The sequence below is a fragment of the Mauremys reevesii genome, linkage group 2 (genome assembly GCF_016161935.1).
Source record: "Mauremys reevesii isolate NIE-2019 linkage group 2, ASM1616193v1, whole genome shotgun sequence".
Classification (NCBI taxonomy): Eukaryota; Metazoa; Chordata; order Testudines; family Geoemydidae; genus Mauremys; species Mauremys reevesii.
Window position 1 is genome coordinate 238840583 of NC_052624.1, and position 27749 is coordinate 238868331.

At 43.7% G+C, this 27749-nt stretch overlaps 1 long non-coding RNA gene across 1 annotated transcript; it reads left to right on the forward strand.

The window, feature by feature from the left end:
- Positions 1 to 4666: 4666 nt before the first annotated feature.
- Positions 4667 to 27749, forward strand: LOC120398707. Its single transcript, XR_005594645.1, has 5 exons — positions 4667 to 4821; positions 14887 to 15058; positions 24791 to 24848; positions 26198 to 26243; positions 27640 to 27749. It is a non-coding gene; the product is annotated as an uncharacterized LOC120398707 (long non-coding RNA).

A 27749-nucleotide genomic window follows, 5' to 3' on the forward strand; every position in this document is an offset into this window, starting at 1 on the left:
TCCACCACCTCCCTAGGTAACCCATTCCAGTGCTTTACCAGTTTTCCATTTTCTTAATATCCAACCTAGACCTCCCCCACTACAACTTGAGACTATTGCTCCTTGTTCTGTCATCTGCCACCACTGAGAACAGCCGAGCTCCATCCTCTTTGGAATCCCTCTTCAGGTAGTTGAAGGCTTCTATCACCCCCCCTCACTCTTCTTGTCTGCAGACTAAATAACCCCACTTCCCTCAGCCTTTCCTCATAAGTCATGTGCCCCAGCCCCCTAATCATTTTTGTTGCTCTCCGCTAGACTCTAGCTAATTTATCCACGTCCTTTATGTAGTGGGGACCCCAAAACTGGATTCAATACTCCAGTTATGGCCTCACCAGTGCTGAATAGAGGGGAATAATCACTTCCCTGGATCTGTAGGCAATGCTCCTACTAATGGAGCCCAATATGCCATTAGCCTTCTTGGCAACAAGGGCACACTGTTGACTCATATCCAGCTTCTCAGCCACTGTAAGCCCCAGGTCTTTTTCTGCAGAACTGCTACTTAGCCAGCTGGTCCCCAGCCTGTAGCAGTTCATGGGATTTTTCCATCCTAAGTGCAGGACTCTGCACTTGTCCTTGTTGAACCTCATCAGACTTCTTTTGGCCCAATCCTCCAATTTGTCTAGGTCACTCTGGACCCTATTCCTACCCTCCAGCATATCTATCTCTCCCCTCATCTTAGTGTCAACTGCAAACTTGCTGAGGGCGCAATCCATCCCATCCATCCATCACTAATGAAGATGTTGAAGAAAACTGGCCCTAGAACCGATTATTAAATGTGGGAATTTAAATGTGGGAATATAATCCACATTTAAATAATGAGCTATTTGCTTAATAAGAGTTGTGTATCTCAGAGAAACTGTACTAATTAGTATCTAGCTGCATGTGATTAATGCGCACAAAGCTTTCTCTTACCTGTAGCTGCCACCTCTACAATTCAGTGTTAAGACACTGTCAAGTCTTGCAGCTGTGCCTGCTCCATCTCCTGGCAGCTAATGAGCACAGCTGTGCTGCGTCAGCCCCAGTGTTTGTCAATATCTGGTCCAGGTACTGGTGCTGGTCCCTGAGATCTCCCTGACACAGTTTAGGAAGACATCAAGCCGGTCCCTGGTATCGCAAAGGTTGAGAAACTATGAGCTAGACCACCTGACTGAACACCACACTTGATTGGCCAAGGAAGCTAGCAGGCTTGCTCTTAAGCCCAGCAGCAACAGTTTGCCCACTACTCAAAGCATTTGCCCAGGGCTGCAATAGCGCCTGCTCTTGCCTAGTTCCAAGCCCTGCTCCTGCCTTGCCTTACTCCAAGTAACCTGGCTGTAACCCTTGGCTCTGATTCCTGACTTTGGATCTCACCCTTGGCTCTGGCATCTGACTCCAGTTCTCACCTTGAGCTCCTCTTCACGGCTGACTCATGTTCCAACCACTACGTATAGTTGCCCTTGCCAGGGGCGGCTCTAGGCACCAGCAAAACAAGCTGGTGCCTAGGGTCTAAAGGGGCGCCTAGGGGGCCGGGGGGGATGGGATGGGCGGCAGGCTGGGGGCTGCCGAGTCATCGTCATGGAGCGTCACGGCCCCCGGCCGGAGGACCTGCCGCTGTCATGCGCCTGCGTCTGCGCTGGGCGGGCCGCGTCCGGCGACGCTGACCTCCCCGCAGGCATGGCAGCGCAGCAGGCAGCTCAGCGACCGCGCATCCGTCGCGCAGCGCCCAGCCGCCAGCCCAGCAGAGGGACCCCAGGAGACCCGCCTCGTCCCGCCCACAGGAGACCCACCCACGGCTGCTCCGCGCTCCCGGGGCCCGCGCGCGCGCGACATGACTGCTTGGAAAAAAAAAAAGAGCCGCCCCTGGCCCTTGCTCTGGTATCTGACAGTCACATTGGCACTCTAGTTGGGGACACTGTCAATGCTTTATTCTATAAATGAATAGCTAACTTTAGTCTCCAGCTATCAATCTGTCAAACTACATAAGCACTATATACAATTTTAGAAAACAAGAAGATAAACCAACCACATACTTTTCCTATGAATGGTGATACCTCACATCTACAAGTGCTGCATATTTCTGGAAACTGTATTCCAGGTTCAGCTTGACCTAAACAGCTATGGAAAATTTGCAAGAGCCTGGGATGACTTCTTGGTGAAATGTTTGTTATGAATAGAAAGCAGAAAATCATCTTTTGGGAAATATGAGGATGATAAGAGGTTGGAGGCAGTGTGTCCTAGTGGATAGGACACTGGACTGGGACTTGGGAGATAGAATCACAGGGTTAAAAGGGACCCCAAGGGTCATCTAGTGACCCCCTGCAAAGATGCATGCTTTGTTTCAGTGTTGTGCTGTATTTTAAATTCTAGTAGGGATGAGATTCAATATTATTTTGCATATATTTTCTCAGTGGACAAACAAGGATATTTTTATGGCATGTGAGCTTCAGATAAAAATCAATTTTTTTGCAAAAAAGTCTCATTAGTTTCTGACCAACCTATTGATGGGACCTGAGTGCTAGTATGATGCTCAATGATGGCTTCATTTAAGGGTGTGTGTCCCAAATCCAGATCCCTTTTCCTTGTCATCTTTACCTGAGACTAGATGCGCATTGGCTGGATTTTTGTCACCATCCCCACAGAACCTAGTTTAAAGCTCCCCTTATCAGGTTAGCTAGATGATGTCCAAAGATTCTCTTCCCAGTATTTGATAGATGGAGCCCGTCCCAGCGCAGTAATCCTATTTTCTGGAACTTCAGCTCATTGTCAAAGAAGCCAAAGAACCTCTCACTGACACTACCTGCATAGTCATGTATTTACTTCCATGATTCAATGGTCTCTGACAGAGCCTTTTCTTTCAACAGGGAGAATGGATGAGATTGGGGTTCTACTCCTGGCTCTGCCACTGGCTTGCTGGGTGACCTTGCACAAGTCCTAATAGCCTTGTGCCTCAGTTTCCCCATCTGGAAAATGGGGATAGATGCTAGAGAGGAAAGATGGGCCAGTGGCTAGAGCTGTAGCCTAGGACTTGGGAGAAGTTTCCGCCGCAGACTTTCAGTGTGACCGTGGGCCTGTCTATGCCTCATTTTCCTATCTGTAAAAATTGAAAAAATAGCACTTCCCTACCTCACTGGGGCAATGTGAAGCACTCAGCTAACATGGATGCTCATCATAAATCATCATCAGATAGAATGGGCATTATTTCCCTACACTTCCAAGTGCAATTGGAAATAAATGTAGTGCCTGATTTTTGTTTTTAATGAAAACTACTGCATATGGTATTATGCAATAGTAAGAGTGAAAAATGTGTAGTGAATAGTTTACTTGATTGATTTAACCTCTTCTAGTCACAATTCACTATTCTGTATCTTACAAGCTCTCAGCTCTATGCATTAGTTGAAGTAATTCCAGAAATATCTGCTCTCGCCATTTCTTGGGTCAATAGGTTGTCGGTGAGCAGTTGCTAGCATACCTTATTTACCATTTGAATTGTATTAGTTTATCTTAGACATGGATCACATCATATTGTTTCTGTGTCCTGGTTGGCTAGGTGTAGGCAACCCACTGGTAAGCATCCTACCTTTTCCACTTGAGCTCTGCAACACAGAGACATATGCTTTTAGCTCTGGAGGTCTCTAGTTCAACCCTGTTGCCATCTAAAATGATGGCCATAACGTCTAATTGTTGGAATCGAGTTTTCCATGTGCATACTTCCATGTTGGAGTTCAAGGTTCATTTTCTGTCAATATTTTTTATACGTGGGATAAAAACGTGTTCAAGTTTGCAGGGCAACTGTGATGGGGAGAGATTGGGGCAAGGCTCCTCGGGTCACAACTGGAAATAGGAATTGGAGAAGAAGAATTTCCCAATTAGGCTTGTGGAGTGTGAAAGTCTCTGAGGGCTAGTCTACACTTACAAGCCGGGTCGACTTCTCGGAGTTCGAACTATCGCGTCTAATCTGGACGCGATAGTTTGAATTCCGGAAGCGATAGTTCGAACTCCGGTACTCCACCACTGCAAAAGGCGGTGGCGGAGTCGACCTTGGAGCCGCGGACTTCGATTCCGCGGCGTCTGGACGGGTGAGTAGTTCAAACTACGGTACTTCGAATTCAGCTACGCTATTCATGTAGCTGAATTTGCGTACCCTAGTTCGACCCCACTTCTTAGTGTGGACCAGCCCTAAGACTGGTATTTTCACTATGGCTATATTTACACCTGGAGCTAAGGGTGTGATTCCCAGCTTGAAGTAGCACACAAAAAATAGTAGTGTAGCCATGGTAGCAAGGGCAGTGACGTGCGGTGGCATGGCATAGCCTCCCCGAATTCATACCCAGGGGGTCGGTGCACATATGTACTTGGGGCGGTTGATCACCACTGCCTGTGCTACCCCCTGTGCTACTCCCAACTCAGTGTGGAGCTTTTATTTTTTTACTTGATTGAAAACAGCAAGGAACAGTACCAGAAATCTGTTCAGTGAGCCTGTTCCTATGAGACATCTGGCCCAAATTCGCAAGTCACTGGGGACTGGATAGTTTGGTAGGCAGGGAATGAGGAGGCAGTGAGGGAGAAAGGTGGCTTTATGACATCATTCCAGCTTCCTGTCCTGAAGCCAGAAGGCACCACATAAGTAAGCCACCAATCCAACACAGCCTTAGGACAGCTGAGGACAGCCAAAGTGTATCACTCCTCTGGCTCTGCCCCTTTCCCTGGCCTGCCCCCTATGCTGGGTCATATGGAACCACTGCTATACTTCTGCTGTCCCATCTGGAAACAGGCTCTGAAACTGGGGGAGTCTTCAGGAAATCAGTTAAGACACCTTTAAATTCAATTTATTCCACCAGTGTGGTACAAAGGGCCTCAACAGGACAGATGATCTGGCCCCTGTACTTTTGGGAGCTTAATTCAAACCGTTTCTCAATCTTTGGAATTTTGCCTATCACCACCTATTATGTGACCGAACATATTCTGAATAATACATGTATAATGTTTTTCATTCTGCACAACTGGCTATGTCAGAACAATTCTTTCATATCTTTAAACCCTTCATGATTACTATTATATAATCAATGCTGGGAAAAAAATCCTTAAATCAAGTTATCCCCCTGACATACCCACCTGTTAGTGGGGGAAATGACTAGAGAGAACAAGTCCTCAGCCTGACCCTCCCTTAGATCAGAAATAGATGAGAATTGATTTAATTTCCCCACCTCTCATCTCCTACACAGCTTTGATATTTTCTTAATGTGAAATATTCCCTTCTAGCATTTTCCCTCCACTCAACTCTACTTGGGTTTAAAGTCAGATAATCTTAAGAGAGGCATTGCTTTTTGTGGAGTGTGTCTGAACAGAATATGAAAAACTTCTAAGGTTCATCACTGTCACTTGCCACCACAATACCTGTCACTTGGTGGAGCAGTTCACATGCCTATCAACTGTAAAAATATGCTGTTAGATAGTTGGGTATCAGTTTTATAACACGAAACTGACAGCCTGGTTTAAACCAAGTATTGCCTCAGTGGCATATACAGTTACTTTCATGGTATCAAAAGAAGAAAATACTAAAGCTAGATAAAAGAGAGGCAAATAACAAGGAAATGGGAACACATAATTTAACTATTTTCAGCCACAGTTGGATCCTTAATTTAGAGTTGAGTTGCTTGGGTATATTTTCTCACAACACTGGACACGCAAGCAAAAAGACCCTAGGTCAAAGCAACAATCACATCCATTTGCAAAGCATTGATGTAGACATGGCAGTGAATGAGGTAAACACAGGGATGGATTTTAAGTGTCAGGCTGCAACTTTATTAAACTTAACACAGGGGAGGTGTGATGGGAGGGATGACCTACCATGTCATCCATACTCTCACCAACCAGGCATTTTAGGTGGTTCCAGTGTAGGGTTCCAGGGCTCCTACCATACAGCCCATAAGTTGGGGTACACTCTCCTCAGCCTACCACTATGATTCAGCTCACTCTTCTGAGTCCCACCACCCACTGCATTGCAAGGGGGTCAAAGGTATTAAAATTAAGGACATGGTCCATGAAGTCCCCAAGGTCTTCCCTTGTCCCATGAGCACAGAGCCCATCAGTAAAATCTCAGAGAATTTTTGTTTTTGAGAATCATTCCTTTATCCTTTTAACCAAAGTGTAAACCAGCAGCAAGATGCAATGGATTAACATCCTTACCAAGTACTATCACTGATTTTTAAATTCTATTCCTATCTTACTTAACTGCTCTTCCAGGATGCTGTAAGGCAGTGGTATCCAAACTATGGGGCATGTCCCCCTAGGAGGCGTGGATAAATGTTTGGGGAGCACCTGGGGGAGCCCAGGCCAGACATCAGGGCGGTGGGGAGGGAGTGCCACCCAGCCTCTTTCTGCCCCCAGTCCAGCTCTGGCCCCAACAGCAGCTCTGCTCTGCCTCCCAGCCGTAGCTACAATCCACCTCCAGCCCATCTCCATCCTCATTCCTTCTCCACCCCCAAGCTCCAGCTCCTCCCCATCTCCAGATCTGCCACCAGCTCCGCCTTCAGCCCAAGCTCCTCTGCTTAGCCAACTGTGCAGTAATGTGGGGGGCAGATATCATTATTGGTAAAGGGGGGTGCAACAGGCATAATTGGGCAGCACTGCTGTAAGGAATGTGGAAAATCTTCCCCAACCTCAGCAAATTTGGTCCTTATGGGAGGAAAAAAATCCTTCCTGACCCTAAAACCTCACAGCATCATTAAAACACAACTGAGTTTACCAGTAGTGTTGAGAGGGTGGGGCTGATACAACAGAGCAAAAAGATGCTCTGTGTGACCCAGGATAGGGTTTAAATTAATGAAAGAGTGTGGAGGGACCAATAAGCTCCCATCCTCCCCAAACTAGCCAATCAGTGTCTAGAGACTGAAGGGGAGAAGCACCTCTGCATCTGCTCAGTAGGAGTTCTTCTCCCACATCTAACGGGGGTTGTCTCAATCACTGCTGTTCCCATCAAGTTTCCCACCTATGGACGCAGCTGGGTGGCATTAGCTCACTGCTCTTATGATACTCACCCATAGCAATGCACTTTATAACACGCCCACTTTAATTTTGTCAATATTATCACATGCTGTATGTACATCAAAGAATTGAAAATTACACTGCAATGTATATCTTTAACTCTGACCTTCCAATCTTTCGTTAATTAGTAATTTTGTGACCATTCTATTCAGCTTCCAAGGCCAGACAGGACCATTGTGATCATCTTGTCTGACCTCCTGTATAACAGAAGCCATAGAACTTCCCCAAAATAATTCCTAGAGAATATTTTATAGAAAAAATCCAATCTTGATTTTAAAATTGTCAGTGATGGAGAATCCACCATGACCCTAATTAAATTTTTCCAACAGTTAAATACTCACCATTAAAAATGTACACTTGATTTCCAGTCTGAATTTGCCTAGATTCATCTCCCAGACATTGGATCCTGTTATACCTTTATCTGCTAGATTGAAGAGCCCATAATGAAATAGTTGTTCCCCATGTAGATATTTATAGACTGTAATCAAGTCACCCCTTAACTTTCTCTGTTAAACTAAATGGATGGACTCAGGGCATCAATGGCTCAATCACTACAAGGCATGTTTTCTATTCCTTTAATCATTTTCGTGGTCCTCCTCTGAACTTCTCCAACTGTGTGCATCAAAACTGAACATTGTATTTGACACTGATGTGTGACCGCTGCTGGAATATTGAGGCAAAATAATCTTTCTACTCTTGGCAAAGATTTCCCTGTTTATGCATCCCAGGATCACATTAGCTCTTTTGGCCACACCATCATATTGGGAGTTTATGTTGAGCTGATTATTCACCACGGCCACTCAAATCTTTTTCAGAGACACTGCTTCCCAGGATAGAGTCCCCCATTCTATGAGCATGGCCTACATTTTTTGTTCCTAAATGTAGACATTTAGCCATATTAAAATGCCTATGGTTTGTTTTTGCCCCATGTACTAAGCAATCCTGATCACTTTATATCAGTGAGCTATTCTCTTCATTATTTACCACTCCCCTACAATCTTTGTGTCATCTTCAAACTTTATCAGTGATTTTATTTTTTCCAGGTCATTGTTAAAAATGTAAAGTAGCATCGGGCCAAAAACTGATTCCTGCAGGACCCCTCTAGAAATACCTGCTTGATTTCCCATCTACAGCTACATGTTGAAATCTATCAATTAACCAATTCTAATCCATTTAATGTCTGCCATGTTTATTTTATATTGTGCTCGTTTTTTAAACCAAATGTCATGTGGAACTAAGTCTTATAGAAATTGAAGTGTATTGTGTCAACACTATGTTACTTTATCAGTCAAACTTGTAATCTTATAAAAAATCAAGATAGTTTGACAGGATCTATTTTGCAAAAATACATGTTGATGTGCATTAATTACATTATACTTCTTTAGTTCTTTATTAATAGAGTAGCATATCAGCCACTCCAATATCTTGCCTGTGATTGATGTCAGACTGACGTGCCTATAATTACCCAGGTAATCCTGTTTACCCTTCTTAAAATTGGCACAACTTTAGCTTTCTTCCAGTCTTCTGGAATTTCCCCAGATGCACCAGAACTTACTGAAAATCAAAATTAAGGTCCACTGAGTTCCTCAGTCAGCTCTTTTAAAAGTTATTGGATGCAAACTATCTGGATCTGCTGTTTTACATCCTCCAGAGATACTAGTGGAGTGGAAATAATAGAATCACCATATGAAGAGACTATTTTATCTGTTTTGTTCCCAAATACAGAGCAGAAATATTTATTGAACACTCCTACCTTTTCTGCATTATTATTAATAATTCCACCATCTAGTAATGAACCAATACCATTTTCAGGATTCTTTATGTTCCTAATATATTTTTTTAAACTCCTAATTGTTCTTAACTCTGCTGGCCATATATTTCTTCTTATCCAATTTCTGTGATTCCTAACTTCTGATTTATATTGATTACTACCAACTTCCCCTTTCTTCCATTTGTTATATATTTTTTTCTAGCAGCCTTCACTCCTTTCTAATCCAATTTCTTTAAAAAAAAATCCAGCTCAGCCTTCTTCCTCATTTGTGGCTTTCTGGGCATGGGGTAAGGTGTACTTAATTAATTTCCAATTGCCATTGTCATTTTTCTGATTAAATTCTTCCTCCCAACTGATCTGACTCATAACTACTTTTAGCTTTGTGAAATTGGCCCTTTTAAATCTGTCTCTGTGTGTGTGTATGCTGGCCCCTTTAAATGTGTGTGTGTGAGAGAGAGAGGGAGAGAGAGAGAGAGAAATTACTACTGGTGTGGATTTTATTTTGCTTCCACATTATATGATCCAGTCATGACCACTTGTATCTGAACTACTATTAATTTTTAGTTCTGTGATCAGTACCTCTTTTTCTGTTAGGAAAAGGGCTAATATAGAATTCCCACATATAGACTGCAACACTTTTTGAGTTAGCAAATTGTCCTTTGTAATGTTCAGAACTTCCAGTGATGTTTTAATTACTGGCAGTATGACACCTCCAGCATATGTCCCTCCATCAGGACCACCCAGATGTTTTTTTCCCCCTACACATTATAGATAGTTGCATAAGGAGGTGGTTATCCTGTTCCCTTCTGTGATTTGGTGGTTTATAGCAGACACCAACTAATACCCCATCCTGTGCTTTATCTGTTAGGACATTGATCCATAAGCACTGAAGATTTTTTTCCCCCAAGTTATCAGTGACTCAGACAGGTAGTGCCATTTTTAACTGGATGCCACTTGCCCTGCTCTTTTGCTTACTTGAGCCTTCTTAAATAGCTTATGACAATTGATTTTAACATTCCAGTCATGCAAATCATCCCACCGGGTTTTAGTAATACCAACTAGATGAGCAATTCCAATCTCTCTTATTTGGTATCCAGGCTCCTAGCATTGGTGTACAGGCAATTACATAATTTCTTTTTTTAATGTCATTTGGTTGCTTAATTGGTTGTTTTTGTTTTGTTGTTCTCAACATCTCAATTTTGTGCTGAGTGCTCATATCATCCCTCTTTTTACCCTCCTCTTTTGCTGTTAGTTTAACCCTCTTCTGACTACTCTAGTCAGCCTGTCCCTGAGGAGATTGGTGCATTTTCTTCTAGAAAGAGGGTTGTATAGTTTGGATGGCATCCACCTCAGTAGAAGGAGGACCAAAGTTCCACAAAATCCTCTACTGTACACCAGTTACCAAGCCAACTGTTCACTTCCAGAGTCTTTTTCATTCTGTCTTCCTTCAATCATGGGACAGAAAAGATCTCAGAGAAGATCACTTGGATCTTCTTGTTCTTCAGCATGCTTCTGAGTTCCCTGAAGTCATCCATCCATGAGATTTCCAGGGCCAGCGCATGCATTAGGCGACCCTAGGAGGTCGCCTAGGGCGCCAGGATTTGGGAGGCAGCATTTTGTGTGCTCCCCATGGGGCACACAGGAGCTTCCGGTTCCAGTTCTGTCGTGCCGCTGAAGAAGGACCTTCTGCCAACGTGCCACGGAAAACAGCGGCAGGCAATTGAGCAGCTCAATGACTGCCGCTGTCGCCTGCAGCATTTTGGCGGAGGGTCCTTCTTCGGCAGTGCGATGGGAGTGGAACCGGAAGTTCCTGCGCGCCCCGTGAGGAGCGCACAAAATGCTGCCCCCAAATTCTGCCTAGGGTGCCAGAAACTCTGGCGCCGCTCCTGGAGATATCCCCTGATTCAGTGTCATTAGTGGCAATATGAACCATCACCAACAGATCCTTGACCATTGGATGGGCTTCTGAAGTCAGTTTTAGTGTTGTGGCATACCTTGGCTCCAGGAAGGCAGCACACTGTCCTGTTGTCAGCCTATCCCTTGCAGAGAAGTTTTATTTTCTTACAGATTGGGCCAAACTACCATCTTCCTATGTCCTGTACATCTCTCTGTTCCCTTGCACTTGCTGGATCTTGAGAGATATCTTGCAAAGTTTCCACATTGTGGACCTGGTATCAATTCAAAATTTCTAGCTGTCTGGAATTTCTTAAGGTCCTCTTCTCTTCTTCTCTCTGGTGGCTACAGCTTGCCTTTTTGCATCTGTCTCCAACCATGTAGAATGCTGCTGTGATCTCTTGCCTCTGGTGCTTATGAACTGCCAGGCCCCCTCTCAGTTCCTCTGTCTGATTCCTTGGTGATCCGCTCCATTCTTCCTTGTACCTGGGGTACTGGAGTTTCCCAAATTTCTAGGAATTCCTCCACTTTTCTGAATCTTAGTAGCATGTCTGCTTGCTCCTCCAATCCAATAATCTTTTCCTCCAGCACAGACACCAACTTGCATGTTATGCACATTAAATCCCTTCTGTCTTCAGGCAGGAAAGAGAACATGTACATCTCTTGCAGGTCATCACAGTTCTATTGCTGGCCATCTTGATATCACACCTAGTGTTGAACCTGAAAGGACAGCCTGTCACACTCCCTCTGAAGTACTCTTGTTAGCTGTCTCTGTTTATGGATATTTTGTTTGCCTAGGAAGTTACTTATTATACAAATTATCCCCTACCTGGCTTAGCTCAGCTCACCTTCATCCCTCACCGCCAGGGAGCAGTTAACCATTCAGACTTCAAACAGCTAGGTTGATCAAAGCTCCCAGGATTAAAGCCTTTCAGCCTCTAGCAAGGCACCCTTGTTACTCAGGGGCCCATGTGCCAACTATGCAGCCTGTACATACAGAACAAAAAAACAGTCAGCCAATCAACCCGCTGACAGACCAAATGCACCACTCATCCAATCCCACTACCTCCAAGCACAGAGTCTGCCGCTACGCCCTCTCATACTCCCCATTACCTGCCTTATAACATTGCAGTCCTAGCTTCTTAATATAGCACACACCAGACAGTGAAAGAATACAAAGGTGATTACTTAATCAATAGTTCTTACATTATGAACAATTTGATCTTTCCTTGCATCATGTACAGAGAATGTTAAGTACTGCAAATATGTGGCTAGTGGAACACAAACAACTGTACCCTCTAGAAACTATTTTGCAGCATAGTCTTGTGGATGGTGATTGCATTATTGCAACCATTTTTATTTATAGGCTTGAGGAACACATTTTGTGAATGGATCCACTCATGGTAGATAGACATTGCTTGAGGAAAAACAAGTCACTTCTGGATTGTGAGATCCAAAAATTGTGTGTGTATATTTTTGATGGTGTTTTTTATCTGATAGTGCCAGCATTACATTACTCACCTAACCAACAAAGTGACATACTCCTGAGAGGCAAACAGAAATAAAGGGGTTTTGTTTTTAAAAGGGATTTCTGAAACAAGGATTTCTGGTCGCCTTTTACAGTCAATTCTCAATTCTCCAAACAACTTGTCCTCTTATTAAAAAAACAACAGGGTGTATTTGTGAAATGCTACAGAAATATTGAGACTGACTTGGCAGATAATAGCATCTTAAACTAAGGCCACGATGAACTCACTAATAATAACATTTGAGCTTTATTAGTACCTTTCATGTAACTGGTCTCAATGTTCTGCAAGCAATAATTCTGTGGGGAGATATTGCTGATGAGTAAACTGTATCACAGAAATTACTTTCAAACAGAAAATGAAAACATTTTAATGGTGACTACTATGAATCATTTGCCAACGGCCAGAGTGTGAGTCCATGGAGGGAGTCCTTGACTGACTCAGAAATAGAAACAAGGATTCCTGATTTACAAGCCCCGTTCTAACTAGTAGATACCACTACCCAACACGAAATTGGCTAACTATTAGACACCACCAAATAAATAAATAAATAAATAAAGATTCTGATTTAAAAAATCTTGTACAAGTGACTTCTTGAATTTAAGATTGTCTGCTGCTTAATCTTTGCTAGAATTAGTCATTTGCCAAAGTTATGAATCAGTTGGAATTGGCTCTGTATTGAATATGTAAGACTTCTAGCTGTTTTATTCATTCAGAAATGATATGATCTGACCCCTACATCTACCAAAGCTTTTATTTCCATTCCACTGGCTCTGATGAGCAGATAAGTAAGTGGTGGGCAACACGCAGCCCATCAGGGTAATCCGCTGGCAGGCCATGAGACAGTTTATTTACATTGACAGTCTGAGGCACAGCACATCACAGTCCACAGGCACAGCTCCCTACAGCTCCCAGTGGCCGCGTTTCACTGTTCCCGGCAAATGGGAGCTACAGGAAGTGGCACGGGCTGCAGGGATGTGCTGGCCACCACTTCCCACAGCTCCGATTGGCTGGGAATGGCGAACAAACTGTCTTACGGCCTGCCTGCAGATTACCCTGACGGGCCGCGTGCAGCCCATGGACCACAGGTTGGCCACCACTGAGATAGGGTGTTATACTGAATCACTTCAGTTCATTAGTAGCTATGCTTATTTTTGTGAATAATATTGGCCAGATGAGGGTCAAACAAATTATAAATAATCCTTTTCTCCTAAGGCACTAGAAAAAGCATGATTCTGATAGTCAGTAATTTGGATCGTTCCTGTGTGACAGCTTCATTGTCAGGATCTTGAACTGAGCCTAAGGCTCTTCATCCAGATCATGTAAAATAATTGAGCAGTAGGTACTAACAAGACTGTGTAATTTTCCCATATTGTTTTACTATATTCTATTATGTCTGGGTGATAATGAAGTCTATAATTATAACAACTTCTTTGCATTAGTGCTTAAACTGGTTGTCATTTTTTGCTGAGATAGTAACTACTAGATTTTCAGGTTTGAGGGTGGAGTTGGAAACTAACATTGCATAAGCATTGGAGTTTTAAAGTTTTAAATAAACGTTATATAGTTCATGTTACCTCTATACCTATGCTATTTCTTCAGCAAGCTTTTATTTCTAGCTGTTCAAGTATAGTACTATCTTGGGAGAATAAGCAGCCGGGAAACTTTTAAGGGTATATTGGACACAGTCACTATGTTCCCAAGCTCAGATTTGTTCCTGGCTGTTCCTAGGGCCTCTGAATATGTTGGGAGGAGGAGGACATCTGATGACCCCATCCATCCTCCCATGTGTGACTTGGAATCTGCTGGCCCTTTCATGGTGGAATGCTGTATTTATTCTTAATGAATAACAATAACATATTTTGTAAATTGAGAACATTAAGTGCTAACTCTTAATATTATTTCCACCAACCTTCCTCTTCACTCCTATCCATGTGTGATAGCCATGCCACTCTGTTCCTTGATACACATTAAATAGTGTTTGAGTCATGCCTGGTCTATGCCAGACTGTTCCGATCTGGCTCTCAAATCAGTATTTGGCTTACAGTTTGTGATATACATGTTTTATGTAAATTTATATGAGTTGCTGTCTCTTTGTCTGTTAGAGGATGCAGTAGATAAAGTATGATCAGATCCTGAGATGTGGACGATTCCTGGGGGAAAGATGCAGATGACTCCTAGATGATTTTACTACTGGCAGTGAGAGTCTTAGTATATAGAAGACCAAATTCTGTCCTTAGACATCAACAGGAGCTAAGGATTTAGCTCTTAGCCAAACCTCACTACAAGATTTGAATAAGTTAACATAGTTATGTAGCAATTTATGTTACATTTTTGGCATCATCTTTCCCCCTACAATATGCACTAGACTCCTTTCTGAACTCTAGAAAAAAAGACTCATATTCACAATGCCTGTGGCTTTTTTCTAATGCAAACCCTCATTCAGCAGTACTATCTCTTTACATTTCTAAGAGGCCAATATGTTAAGTATGGTCAAAGCCTGTGAGGCAGGATCAAATTTAAGGTAACAGTTAAGTGAAGATCATGATTCTTTCAACAAGCCAGCATAAGCTCCTAGATGTGGCATGAGTCCAAACCTATTTAGGATATTGAATAGGTTGTATCTATCTGTAGAGGCCCGTCGGGGCAGACTGCTAAGCGGGCAGCGGAGCCCTGAGTAGGGGGCGGAGCTAGGCTGAGGAGGGGCCTATAAAAGCGGCCACCCAGCCAGGCAGCGGCACAGGAGCCAGCAAACAGGGCGGCGAACAGGGGAGTTTGCGTGGGAGAGTTTCCATTGGAGGAGCAGGTATTTGGATTTGCATCTGTCTTTGTGGATTTGCATCTATCTTTGTAGTGCTTGTATCTATCTGTAGAGGCCCGTCGGGGCAGACTGCTGAGCGGGCAGCGGAGCCCTGAGTAGGGGGCGGAGCTAGGCTGAGGAGGGGCCTATAAAAGCGGCCGCCCAGCCAGGCAGCGGCACAGCTGTGAGCAGTGGCACAGGAGCCAGCAAACAGGGCGGCGAACAGGGGAGTTTGCGTGGGAGTTCACAGGGGGAGGCGGAAGGGGGCAGCGCCGTGTCTCATAGAATCATAGAATCATAGAATTCAAGATCAGAAGGGACCATTATGATCATCTAGTCTGACCTCTTGCAAGATGCAGGCCACATAAGCCGCTCCACCCACTCCTTTAGCAAGCGACCCCTGCCCCATGCTTCGGAGGAAGGCGAAAAACCTCCAGGGCCACTGCCAATCTACCCTGGAGGAAAATTCCTTCCTGACCCCAAATATGGCGGTCAGCTGAACCCCGAGCATGTGGGCAAGACTCTCCAGCCAGACCCTCTGGAAAAAGGCTAACAATATCCTATCATTGACCCATTCTACTAATTACCAGTGTGGCACTTAATTGACCTATTGACTAAGCCCGTTATCCTATCATACCATCTCCTCCATAAACTTATCTAGCTTAATCTTAAAGTCATGGAGGTCCTTCGCCCCCACTGTTTCCTTCAGTAGGCTGTTCCAGTATTGCACTCCTCTGATGGTTAGAAACCTTCGTCTAATTTCAAGCCTGAATTTCCTGACTGACAATTTATATCCGTTTGTCCTTGTGTCCACATTAGCACTGAGCTGAAATAATTCCTCTCCTTCCCTGGTATTTATCCCTCTGATATATTTAAAGAGTGCAATCATATCTCCTCTTATCCTTCTTTTGGTTAAGGAAAACAAACCGAGCTCCTCAAGTCTCCTTTCATATGACAGGCCTTCCATTCCTCGGATCATTCTAGTGGCCCTTCTTTGTACCCGTTCCAGTTTGATTTCATCCTTCTTAAACATGGGAAACCAAAACTGCACACAATACTCCAAATGAGGTCTCACCAACGCCTTATATAATGGGACTAGCACCTCCTTATCCCTACTAGAAATACCTTGCCTAATGCATACCAAGACCGCATTAGCTTTTTTAACGGCCACATCACATTGCCTACTCATAGTCATCCTACGATCAACCAGGACTCCTAGGTCCTTCTCCTCCTCTGTTACTTCCAACTGGTGCGTCCCCAGCTTATAACTAAAATTCTTGTTAGTCATCCCTAAATGCATAACCTTACACTTCTCACTATTGAATTTCATCCTGTTACTAATACTCCAGTTTACAAGGTCATCCAAATCTCCCTGGACGATATCCCGATCCTTTTCCGAATTGGCAATACCTCCCAACTTGGTGTCATCCGCAAACTTTATCAGCCCACTCCTACTCTTGGTTCCCAGGTCAGCAATAAATAGATTGAATAAAATTGGACCCAAAACCGAACCTTGAGGAACTCCACTGGTAACCCCACTCCAACCTGACAGTTCCCCCTTCAATACGACCCTCTGCAGTCTCCCCTTTAACCAGCTCCTTATCCACCTCTGGATTTTCATTTCGATCCCCATCTTTTCCAATTTAACCAGTAATTCTTCATGCGGTACCGTATCAAACACCTTACTGAAATCCAGATATATTAGATCCACCGCATTTCCCTTGTCTAAAAAATCTGTTACTTTCTCAAAGAAGGAGATCAGGTTGGTTTGGCACAATCTACCTTTTGTAAATCCATGCTGTAATCTATCCCAGTTGCCATCGGCCTCATGCTCCGGAACCACTCTCTCTTTTAAGATTTTTTCCATGACTTTGCATACTACAGATGTTAAACTAACAGGCCTGTAGTTACCCGGGTCACTTTTTTTCCCCTTCTTGAATATAGGAACTACATTCGCTAATCTCCAGTCAAACGGTACAATCCCTGAATTTAGAGATTTATTAAAAATTATCGCTAACGGGCTAGCAATATCACTCGCCAATTCCCTTAATATTCTAGGATGAAGATTATCCGGGCCCCCCGATTTACTTCCGTTAAGCTGTTCAAGTTTGGCTTCTACCTCAGATACCGTAATGTCTACCTCCATATCTTCATTCCCATCAGTCCCTCTATCACTATTCCGTACCCCTTCATTAGTCTCATTAAAGACCGAGGCAAAATATTCGTTCAGATATTGTGCCATTCCAAGATTATCCCTAATCTCCACTCCGTTTAAAGTTTTAAGCGGTCCCACTTCTTCTTTCTTGGTTTTCTTCCTATTTATATGGCTAAAAAACCATTTGCTATTGGTTTTAATCCCCTTTGCTAGGTCCATCTCCACCCGTCGCTTTGCCTTTCTCACTGCTTCCCTACACCCTCTGACCTCAATAAGGTAGGTTTCTTTGCTGATCCCCCCCATTTTCCACTCCTGGTACGCTTTCTGTTTTTTCTTAATGACCCCTCTAAGACGCTTGCTCATCCAGCTCGGTCTAAAACTGCTACCCACGAGCCGCTTTCCCCTTCTCGGGATACATGCCTCTGACAACTCCTGCAACTTCAACCTGAAGTAACCCCAGGTGTCATCTGCCTTTAGATCCCTAAATATGTTAGTCCAGTCCACTTTCCTAACTAGTCGCCTTAATTTAGTAAAGTTAGCCCTTTTGAAATCGTAAACCCTAGTCTCAGATGCACTATTGATTATCCTCCCATTTATTTTGAAACAAATTAGCTCATGATCACTCGAGCCAAGGTTGTCCCCTACAACTATTTCCTCAACAAGGTCCTCGTTACTCACCAAAATCAAATCTAAAATGGCATCCCCCCTCGTCGGTTCAGCAACCACTTGATGAAGGAATTCATTAGCTATCACATCTAGGAAAAGCTGAGCCCTATTATTATTACTAGCATTTGTTTCCCAATCTATATCCGGGAAGTTAAAGTCCCCCATGATCAAGCAGTTCCTATTAGTGTTTACCTCCTTAAAAACATTAAAGAGCTCTCTATCCATCTCCAGGCTAGATCCCGGCGGTCTATAGCACACCCCAATCACTATCCCGGGTGAGGCTCTGGTAGTTTTCTTCCCCAATGTGACCATTGCCCAGACAGACTCCGTATTATCCATTGCATTGCTAGTTATTTCATAACATTTCACCTCATTATTGATATACAATGCTACTCCCCCACCCTTACCTTTGCATCGGTCTTTCCTAAACAGCACATACCCTTCCATACCTGTACTCCAGTCATGGCTACCATTCCACCATGTTTCGGTTATTCCTACGATATCCGGTTTCAATTCCCGGACCAGGAGCTCCAGTTCCTCCATTTTGTTACCTAAGCTTTTCGCATTGGTGAACAAACATCCTATTTTTTCCTGTTGGGCTCCTCTCCCTCTTTTCACCCAACTCGGTAGGGACACAGTACTTCCAGTATGACTTGTAGATCTAGTATCCGTCCCCCCCCCCTCTTCCTTACACCTAACCGTCCCCCTCTGGCTATATCTGTTGTTATCTTGTTGTTCTCACTCCCAATGTATAAATTTGGCGTGGAGAGCATCAGGACCTCTCCCAACTGTCTCCCCCCAGTGTCTAGTTTAAAGCTCTTTTAATCAGATGAGCCAGCCTCCCTCCTAGAAGTCTACTTCCTTCCCTACTTAGGTGGAGCCCATCCCGTGAGAACAGTTGTCTGTCCCCAAAGGCCTCCCAGTGCCCATACATCCCAAAGCCCTCCTTGTAACACCACTCCCTCAGCCAACTATTAATCGTCACGATCCTGTCACCCCTTTGGCGCCCTTCCCTAGGGACAGGTAGGATCCCACTGAAGATCACCTGAGCCTCAATTTCCTTGAGCGTCTTACCCAACCTAGCATAGTCTCCCTTGATCCTTTCTAGCGAGAATCTAGCCGTGTCATTCGTTCCCACATGAAGGATGACCAAAGGGTTCTTACCTGCTCCTCTTAGGATCCTTTTCAACCTCAGGTCCACATCCCGTATTTTAGCGCCCGGTAGACAGCACACCCTTCTGTTCTCCGGATCGGCCCTGGTCACAGGCCTGTCCAACCTTCTCAGTATGGAATCCCCAATCACGTAGACCTGCCTTCGCCTGGGGACAGTGCGGTCCTCTAACCTATCCCCTGTTCCCCCTGGTTGCAAGCTCCTTCCATTCCTATCATCCCTTGTGGTTCCCCTTAAGCCATCCTGTATCCTCCCTGGGCCCAAACTTGGTGCTACCTCCATAGACTCCTCCCCTTTTTCTATGGGACTGGCCGCTCGTCTCTTTTTCCTTGGCCTCCCACCATCAGCTACCACCTGCTTTACCCCTTCCTCATTCTCCAAACCTTCAAACCTGTTCCTTAGTCTCCCGTGTTCCCCAGGTAAGAACGCCGAGCGAGGCCGAGACAGCCGCAGCCATGAGCCAAGCAGCGGATGATACACCAAGGATGAGTGCATGCAGCAGCTGCGGTATGTACATCGTCCTAGCGGGGGACCCAGAACAGTACTATGTATGCATGAAGTGCCGCCTAATAGAGCTTCTGGAGGAAAAGATCCAGGGCCTAGAGCTGCAGGTAGAAACCCTGGTAGAGAATAGAAGGGGGTTCGAGCAGCTGATGGAGTAATGGCAAGCAGTGACCGAAGGGGAATGCCCAAGGGCACAGGGGGAAGCAGGGGCTAAGGCCAGCGAGGGGGGACCGCCGGATGAGGAAGATGGGCGGTGGAAGCATGTGACCGTGAGAAGCAGACCGAGAAAAAGGAGAGCCAGTGAGGGGGAAATAGAGCTAAGGAACAGGTTTGAAGGTCTGGAGAATGAGGAAGGGGTAAAGCAGACAGTACCTGACGGTGGGAGGCCAAGGAAAAAGAGAAGAGCGGCCAGTCCAATAGAAAAAGGAGAGGAGTCTATGGAGGCAGCACCAAGTTTGGGCCCAGGGAGGATACAGGATGGCTTAAGGGGAACCACAAGGGATGATAGGAATGGAAGGAGCTTGCAACCAGGGGGGACGGAGGATAGGTTAGAGCACCGCACTGTCCCCAGGCAAAGGCAGGTCTACATGATTGGAGATTCCATACTGAGAAGGTTGGACAGGCCTGTGACCAGGGCCGATCCGGAGAACAGAAGGGTGTGCTGTCTACCGGGCGCTAAAATACGGGATGTGGACCTGAGGTTGAAAAGGATCCTAAGAGGAGCAGGTAAGAACCCTTTGATCATCCTTCATGTAGGAACGAATGACACGGCTAGATTCTCGCTAGAGAGGATCAAGGGAGACTATGCCAGGTTGGGTAAGACGCTCAAGGAAATTGAGGCTCAGGTGATCTTCAGTGGGATCCTACCTGTCCCTAGGGAAGGGCGCCAAAGGGGTGACAGGATCGTGACGATTAATAGTTGGCTGAGGGAGTGGTGTTACAAGGAGGGCTTTGGGATGTATGGGCACTGGGAGGCTTTTGGGGACAGACAACTGTTCTCATGGGATGGGATCCACCTAAGTAGGGAAGGAAGTAGAATTCTAGGAGGGAGGCTGGCTCATCTGATTAAAAGAGCTTTATACTAGACACTGGGGGGAGACAGTTGGGAGAGGTCCTGATGCTCTCTACGCCAAATTTATACATTGGGAGTGAGAACAACAAGATAACAACAGATATAGCCAGAGGAGGACGGTTAGGTGTAAGGAAGAAGGGGGGGACGGATACTAGATCGACAGGTCATACTGGTAGTACTGTATCCCTACCAAGTTGGGTGAGAGGAGCCAAACAGGAAAAATTAGGATGTTTGTTCACCAATGCGAGAAGCTTAGGTAACAAAATGGAGGAACTGGAGCTCCTGGTCCGAGAAAAGAAACCAGATATCGTAGGAATAACCGAAACATGGTGGAACGGTAGCCATGACTGGAGTACAGATATGGAAGGGTATGTGCTGTTTAGGAAAGACCGATGCAAAGGTAAAGGTGGGGGAGTAGCATTGTATATCAATAATGAGGTGAAATGTAACGAAATAACTAGCAATGCAATGGATAATACGGAGTCTGTTTGGGCAATGGTCACATTGGGGAAGAAAACTACTAGAGCCTCCCCCGGGATAGTGATTGGGGTGTGCTATAGACCGCCGGGATCTAGCCTGGAGATGGATAGAGAGCTCTTTAATGTTTTTAAGGAGGTAAATACTAATAGGAACTGTTTGATCATGGGGGACTTTAACTTCCCGGATATAGATTGGGAAACAAATGCTAGTAATAATAATAGGGCTCAGCTTTTCCTAGACGTGATAGCTGATGAATTCCTTCATCAAGTAGTTGCTGAACCGACAAGGGGGGATGCCATTTTAGATCTGTTTTTGGTGAGTAACGAGGACCTTGTTGAGGAAATAGTTGTAGGGGACAACCTTGGCTCAAGTGATCATGAGCTAATTCGTTTCAAAATAAATGGGAGGATAATCAATATTGCATCTGAGACTAAGGTATACGATTTCAAAAGGGCTAACTTTACTAAATTAAGGCGACTAGTTAGGGAAGTGGACTGGACTAACATATTTAGGGATCTAAAGGCAGATGACGCCTGGGGTTACTTCAGGCGTAAATTGCAGGAGTTGTCAGAGGCATGTATCCCGAGAAAGGGAAAATGGGTCGTAGGTAGCAGTTTTAGACCGAGCTGGATGAGCAAGCGTCTTAGAGGGGTCATTAAGAAAAAACAGAAAGCATACAAGGAGTGGAAAATGGGAGGGATTAGCAAAGAAACCTACCTTATTGAGGTCAGAGGGTGTAGGGAAGCAGTGAGAAAGGCAAAGAGCCGGGTGGAGATGGACCTAGCGAAGGGGATTAAAACCAATAGCAAAAGGTTTTTTAGCCATATAAATAGGAAGAAAACCAAGAAAGAAGAAGTGGGACTGCTTAAAACTTTAAACGGAGTGGAGATTAGGGATAATCTTGGAATGGCATAATATCTGAACGAATATTTTGCCTCGGTCTTTAATGAGGCTAATGAAGGGCTAAGGAATAGTGGTAGAGGGACTGATGGGAATGAAGATATGGAGGTAGACATTACGGTATCTGAGGTAGAAGCCAAACTTGAACAGCTAAACGGAAGTAAATTGGGGGGCCCGGATAATCTTCATCCTAGAATATTAAGGGAATTGGCGAGTGAAATTGCAAGCCCGTTAGCGATGATTTTTAATAAATCTCTAAACTCAGGGATTGTACCATTTGACTGGAGATTAGCTAATGTAATTCCTATATTCAAGAAGGGGAAAAAAAGTGACCCGGGTAACTACAGGCCTGTTAGTTTAACATCTGTAGTATGCAAAATCATGGAAAAAATTTTAAAGGAGACAGTGGTTACGGAGCATGAGGCCAATGGCAACTGGGACAAATTACAGCATGGATTTACAAAAGGTAGATCGTGCCAAACCAACCTGATCTCCTTCTTTGAGAAAGTAACAGATTTTTTAGACAAGGGAAATGCGGTGGATCTAATATATCTGGATTTCAGTAAGGTGTTTGATACGGTACCGCATGAGGAATTACTGGTTAAATTGGAAAAGATGGGGATCGAAATGAAAATCCAGAGGTGGATAAGGAGCTGGTTAAAGTGGAGACTGCAGAGGGTCGTACTGAAGGGGGAACTGTCGGGTTGGAGGGAGGTTACCAGTGGAGTTTCTCAAGGTTCGGTTTTGGGTCCGATTTTATTCAATCTATTTATTGCTGACCTGGGAACCAAGAGTAGGAGTGGGCTGATAAAGTTTGCGGATGACACCAAGTTGGGATGTATTGCAAATTCGGAAAAGGATCGGGATATCCTCCAGGGAGATTTGGATGACCTTGTAAACTGGAGTATTAGTAACAGGATGAAATTCAATAGTGAGAAGTGTAAGGTTATGCATTTAGGGATGACTAACAAGAACTTTAGTTATAACCAGTTGGAAGTAACGGAGGAGGAGAAGGACCTAGGAGTCCTGGTTGATCGTAGGATGACTATGAGTAGGCAATGTGATGTGGCCGTTAAAAAAGCTAATGCGGTCTTGGTATGCATTAGGCGAGGTATTTCTAGTAGGGATAAGGAGATGCTAGTCCCGTTATATAAGGCGTTGGTGAGACCTCATTTGGAGTATTGTGTGCAGTTTTGGTCTCCCATGTTTAAGAAGGATGAAATCAAACTGGAACGGGTACAAAGAAGGGCTACTAGAATGATCTGAGGAATGGAAAGCCTGTCGTATGAAAGGAGACTTGAGGAGCTCGGTTTGTTTTCCTTAACCAAAAGAAGGATAAGAGGAGATATGATTGCACTCTTTAAATATATCAGAGGAATAAACACCAGGGAAGGAGAGGAATTATTTCAGCTCAGTGCTAATGTGGACACGAGGACAAACGGATATAAATTGTCAGTCAGGAAATTTAGGCTTGAAATTAGACGAAGGTTTCTAACCATCAGAGGAGTGCAATTCTGGAACAGCCTACTGAAGGAAACAGTGGGGGCTAAGGACCTCCATGACTTTAAGATTAAGCTAGATAAGTTTATGGAGGAGATGGTATGATAGGATAACGGGCTTAGTCAATAGGTCAATTAAGTGCCACACTGGTAATTAGTAGAATGGGTCAATGATAGGATATTGTTAGCCTTTTTCCAGAGGGTCTGGCTGGAGAGTCTTGCCCGCATGCTCGGGGTTCAGCTGACCGCCATATTTGGGGTCGGGAAGGAATTTTCCTCCAGGGTAGATTGGCAGTGGCCCTGGAGGTTTTTCGCCTTCCTCCGAAGCATGGGGCAGGGGTCGCTTGCTTAAGGAGTGGGTGGATCGGCTTATGTGGCCTGCATCTTGCAGGAGGTCAGACTAGATGATCATAATGGTCCCTTCTGATCTCGAATTCTATGATTCTATGTATGGGTGTTCAGAATGATGAGAGTACCAGGAATGGCAGGATCTCCAGGAAGCAGAAAGAAAAGAACAGCAAGTAGCACAGAAGAAAGTACAAGATTTTTTTTTGTTAGATATGAAAGATTTAAATATGCTTGTGCAAAATTAAACTGCTAAATATGAAACTCTAGGGTAAATCTAGCTTGTAGTATGGTGGAGCATTAAAAGGGAGAGGAAAAGGGTATGGGAGCTACTGTCTTTCCCCACACAGAGCACCTACTTAACAGCAGGATAGAATTTCGAACTAAGGTGCACTAGAGTATTATAATCTGATTACCGGGATTGGCTTGCACATCACAATCACAAGGGGGCATTATGGCCACAGTCCAGCTGTCTAATGCAGTGGTGGGCAACCAGCAGTCTGCGGGCCGCACACGTCCCGGCAGGGTATTCCACTGGCAGGCTGCGAGGCAATTTGTTTACATTGATCATCCGCAGGCATGGCCGCCTGCAGCTCCCAGTGGCCGGGAACAGCAAACTGCAGCCATTGGGAGCTGCGGGTGGCCGTGCCTGCGGACTGTCAATGTAAATAAACTGTCTCACAGCCCACCAGTGGATTACCCTGATGGGCTGCGTGCTGCCTGCGGGCTGCAGGTTGCCCACCTCTGGTTTAATATGTCTCCAGGTTTGCAATACATACTATCCAGGACTAACGCTGATCCTTTGTAACCATCCTTACCCTTCTGAGTAAAAATTTGAAAAGGATGGGGGGGAAGCTAAAAGGGGTCGGGGGGAAGTGGTGCTCAAATAATAAGCATTAAACAACAACTAACTTTGTTTCCATGTGATGTGAAATTATGTTTTTAGAGTGAAGGTAGCCCGTCTGACCTTGTTAATGGCATACACAAAGCAGGTGACGCATAGGGTGAGCATTAATATTTGGGAACATTGGTTCATGCTCCATCAACTCTGCTTCATAAAATTCAGCTGCCCACAAAGATAGGTATACACCTTAGGAACATAAAGGTTTAGTACACTGAAAGCAAAATTGTAGTACTCACCTAACTATATACACCGCAGAAATCATCACATCCGATTTCTGGTCCCCATTATGGTAAATCAGAGTGCATGGCAGAATAAGATTGTTACAGCAATAATTACATTGCTGTAGACTCATTTCATCTAGTATCAGTTCGGGGGGGGGGGTTAATTTGAACATCTGTGATTTAAAATGAAGATTCCCTTTAGATTTGGAGAAACTGTTTATTACAAAAAATAGACTATTCTACTTTAATGATATACACAATTAAACTTTATTCTGTGTAGTTAGTTTAACTTTTTAAAGAGCTAGTATATAAAAGTATACACACACACACTATCACTTTCAGGAACCAAAATATAGTAAACTTTAAAAATCTCTCTGGTATTTAACAAAGTCCCTTGATGCTGCATTTCATTATTTATTTTGTTAATTTCTGTAATTTTCTTCTACAGAAAAATACATAAATTTGTAATGGAGCTGTTCAAATGAGTTACTGAGAATAAAGTGTGGAGCTTGGGGGTTGACATCAACATTTTTCTATTTGTATTGATTGATTGATTGATTGATTGATTGATTGTGATATTTTGTTCTTTTTATCAAGATGGTTACAGTTTTTTTTTCAAAAAGCACTGAGTGAAAATTACATGAAGACGTCTGGATTTGGCCCTATGAGATGAAGAGTGACAGTGTCACTTTAGCTGATGGGGAAAAATAACTATTCCTAGGAACATAGGACTGGAAGAGACCTTCTTGGTAATAGAGACCAGTCCTCCACTATTGCAGGCAGCCCTGTCAGATAATCCAATTCACAAATTTGTCAAGATCATCTTACAAACTAGCTAAATTGGTTACCACCACTCCTCATATGGCACAGCTGTTCCAGAACCTCACTCCTCAATAATATTGTTAATATTGCTTAGGTAAATGCTAATATAGGACCTAAATCCTCCAAAATTATTCATGGATTCTTGCACCCATCAGGATTCCCCCTGAAGTGAGGCTTTACATAGGCACAAGGGTCCATCTGCACATAGATTCTTATAGAATAGAGAGCTTAGTGCTCAATCCTACAAATACTTAAAGTGAGGATTCTAGCTTCAGCCACATGATTAGTCCAGTTAACAGTAAATAAAATTATTAATAATACACACCAAAGGCTTGTTCTTTCAAGCACTTACGTGGGAGTAACTTTTGTCTTTTTTATACATTAATGCTTTTTAATTTTAATCAAGGACATGATCCTGCAAATACATCAGCAGGTGAGCAACCGTACCTGTGGTGAGTAGTTAATAAAGTTTCTCATGTGTGTAAGTGTTAATGTAAGCATAGTATTTTTAAAAGCAGCAAAGTGTCCTGTGGCACTTATAGACTAACAGACGTATTGGAGCATGAGCTTTCGTGGGTGAATACCCACTTCATCAGATGCAATGATAATGAACTTCAAGAATCTTTCTCATTAATCCATATCCTCCCAGGTTTCTGTTGTGATAGTAGGGCTACATTCTTTTTCCCTGTGTTCTTTGAGACAGAGATTGAAAGGGTAATTCAAAGCATTAAACTAGTTTCTCTTTTCTTGTAGAGTATTCTTTTTCTAACCACAGATATTAAAGGAAATTAACTTTTTGCAAATAAATATTAATGATTTTTTATTCTGGGTTTTTTTGTTTCATTTCATTATCATAATGATGAGCAATAAGCAGTGTAATTTTTTTTGGTTTTTAAAAAGGTCATCGACAAGACTGTTGTAGCAGAATATTTTCTGTGTAAATTGTGATGGCATTATCTAAGGCCTGGTCTACACTAGGGGGGCGGTGTCGAACTAAGGCACGCGACTTCAGCTACATGAATAGCGTAGGGGGCAATATTAAGCAATATTAAGCAATGCCACTTTCAGGGTTGGCAGCAAAATGGTGCAAATTACAAGTAATTATCCCTTGATAGGCTTCTACTCTCCTGGTTTTGTTGGGAAGCTAAGGTTTTGTGTCATGCAGCTCTCCATGCTGTATTCCTCTTACAGCCAGGAAGAGCAAATGTCAATTTATTGGAACAATCATGCGTTCCAGTATGTACTATTGTGCTGACGATAATAAAAGCCACCTTGTTTAAGATTAGAGGTTGTAGTATCTGTGTAGCTTAGAATGGCATAAAAATAAAAACAGTATTGTTTGGACAAATATCATGTAAGAGGGAAAGGAAATGGCTAAGAATACCAAAGATTCCAAGAGATGGGATTGTCATACAAGATCACATCTATAAACACCCTTATTTGTGTGCTTTTTTACCCAAAAGTGTTACTTTATGAAAATACATATTGTCAGATTTACAGAATATTTCATGTCCTAAAAGCCTTTGACAGATCTTGCAGCTGCAATAGATAACAATCAGCAGATGCAGCTAAAAATATCCACCTACAATTTCCACTGTTTAGCTAAGAGCATACTACTTGCATACTAATACTGTACAATTACTACGGAAGTTAAACAAACCTGAACACTTTGCTCAATGCTTTTGATTTTTATTTTTTAACAAGTAAAAGCTAGCTTTCTCTGTGTTTGGAAGTAATTGTAAGGCCTTTCAAAGACTTAAGAATGTTAACTTTATGTACATGAATAGTCTCAGTGAATTAAATGGGGGTTCTTGTGTGAATTTAAGTATGCACATAACTCTTTTGCAGGATAAGAGTTCAAGGGCTCTCTCCTACAAGATACTGAACAGTGTGGTGCTGATCCAGCAAACTTAAGCACGAGCTTCAAAGTTCTCTCTGGATCAGGACCTGAACATGCA